We start from the raw sequence: 2,196 nt of genomic DNA, 5'->3' as shown, positions 1-2,196 counted from the left end.
CCATAAAAATCGTATCGCAGCCAAGGCCTACCCTGCTCCCACGTTTGCTTATAAGTCCTTTGTCGTTTCTCCTCTTCAGACTGAGGTCGCTTTGTCCCCATCTCTGGCGGTTTCTGTACACCTTTCAGAAAACTCCACATCACAACGTAGCTTTGGCAGATGTAGATGTAAACAACAACAAAAACACGTGTTTAAATGGGTGATAATGTGGCCACATCTATTGAATTTGATAACGTGATGTGGCAGCGGGGGCATGGCCAAGCATCGGTCTGTGAATGGAGGGTGGAGTCAGGGAAGGTAAGTGGTGGAATCATTGCACCTGATGGGGATTAACCTGTGTTTGTGTATCTTCCCCAGTGACCACACCCTTTAAAAGGAGAGAAGAGCCGAGAAAGGGAGCTCTCTCTCCTCAACCAGAACACTTGTGTTGGGACTTGGACTATCTCGGCCTCTAGAGGCCGCTATTTTCTGTTGTTGTCATGTTTGTTTTGACTGCTAGAGGCCGCTATTGTTTCTGTGTGTTGTGTTTTGTTTTTCCATGTGCCTTGTGCCCCGCCTAGTCCTCATTATTGCCACATGTGTTCTATTTTAGTTTGTGTATAAATACTTCCTCAGTTTGGTCCCTAGTCACGGAGTCTTTGTGCTGTTATGTTATCACCTGAGATCTCTGTTCCAAGTTCCTTGCCTGTGTCTTTGTGGTTTTTGTACTTTGCTTTTCTTTTGAACTTTTTTGGACTTTGTATTTACCATTTTTGGATCTTCTGAGCGTTTCTATTTTTGCCTCTTCTTTTCTGGTTTTTGGCTCTTTGTTTGGACTTTGAACTTTTGGCTTTTTCCTGTTTATCTTCTGAGCATTTGGATTATACTTTTGTTTTTGCCTTGGATTTTTAATATTGTAAATAAACTGTTTTTTCTACTCTACTTTCGCCTCACTCCTCTGCACTTGAGTCATTCCCCTGGTGGCCTAGTGGAGGTTTGCTGGATCACTATACCAGCAACCCGGGTTCGATCCCCAGCAAAACCCTAACAGAAAGACTCCATCTGGGCACTACGAGTACCAAGTTATGCCCTTCGGACTCACCAATGCGCCAGCAGTGTTTCAGGCCCTTATCAACGACATCTTGAGGGATATGATCAATCAGTATGTTTTCGTCTACCTCGACGACATCCTAATATTTTCCAAGACCATGCAGGAGCACCGCCACCATGTCTGCCAGGTTCTCAAGAGGCTGCTACAGAACAATCTGTTTGCCAAAGCCCAGAAATGTGAGTTCCATGTTCCCGAGGTCTCCTTTCTGGGTTTTATTGTACGAACGGGACAACTCCAGATGGATCCAGCCAAGACCCTGGCCGTCCGGGACTGGCCCATTCCCAAGTCCATTAAAGAAGTTCAGCGGTTCTTAGGGTTTGCTAACTTCTACCGCAAGTTTGTCAGGAACTTCAGTTCTGTAGCAGCACCCATATCGGACCTCACCAAGAAGACAGGTGGATCTTTTGTCTGGTCCCCTCAGGCGGAAAAGGCATTTAGGGACCTCAAGCACTGCTTCTGCACGGCACCCATCCTGGTCCTCCCAGATACATCGCAACCATTCGTCGTCGAGGTGGACGCCTCGGACAGTGGCGTCGGCGCGGTCCTCTCTCAGCGTCCGGAGGGAAAGCTGCACCCCTGCGCTTACTCCTCCCACCGCCTGAGCCCTGCGGAGTCCCGGTTTGATGTGGGGGATCGGGAACTGCTCGCAGTCAAACTGGCCCTTGAGGAGTGGAGGCACTGGTTGGAGGGAGCACAACATCCATTCCTGGTTTGGACGGACCACAAGAACCTGGAGTACCTCCAGCAAGCCAAGAGACTGAATCCACGACAGGCTAGGTGGGCCTTGTTCTTTAGCCGATTTAATTTCACCCTATCGTACCGCCCTGGCTCTAAGAACACCAAACCGGACGCGCTCTCCAGGCTATTCTCACCCAACAACAGGGAGAGTGAAGTTGGGCCTATTATCCCTGTGTCTCGGATTGTGGCCCCTGTCCGCTCGGGTGTTGAGGAGGCCATCCGACAAGCTCAATGCCAGGACCCCGGCCCTGGGATGGGGCCGCCGGGCCTCCTGTACGTCCCTCGTCAAGCCCGGGCCAAGATTCTTCAGTGGGGTCATTCATCCCCTCTCACTGCCCACCCGGGAGCCCGGAGGACCCTGGATTTCT

Source organism: Neoarius graeffei, chromosome 20 (genome assembly GCF_027579695.1).
Source record: "Neoarius graeffei isolate fNeoGra1 chromosome 20, fNeoGra1.pri, whole genome shotgun sequence".
Taxonomy (NCBI): domain Eukaryota; kingdom Metazoa; phylum Chordata; class Actinopteri; order Siluriformes; family Ariidae; genus Neoarius; species Neoarius graeffei.
The sequence above is the reverse complement of the archived record's forward strand: the minus strand, read 5'-3'. Positions refer to the sequence as shown.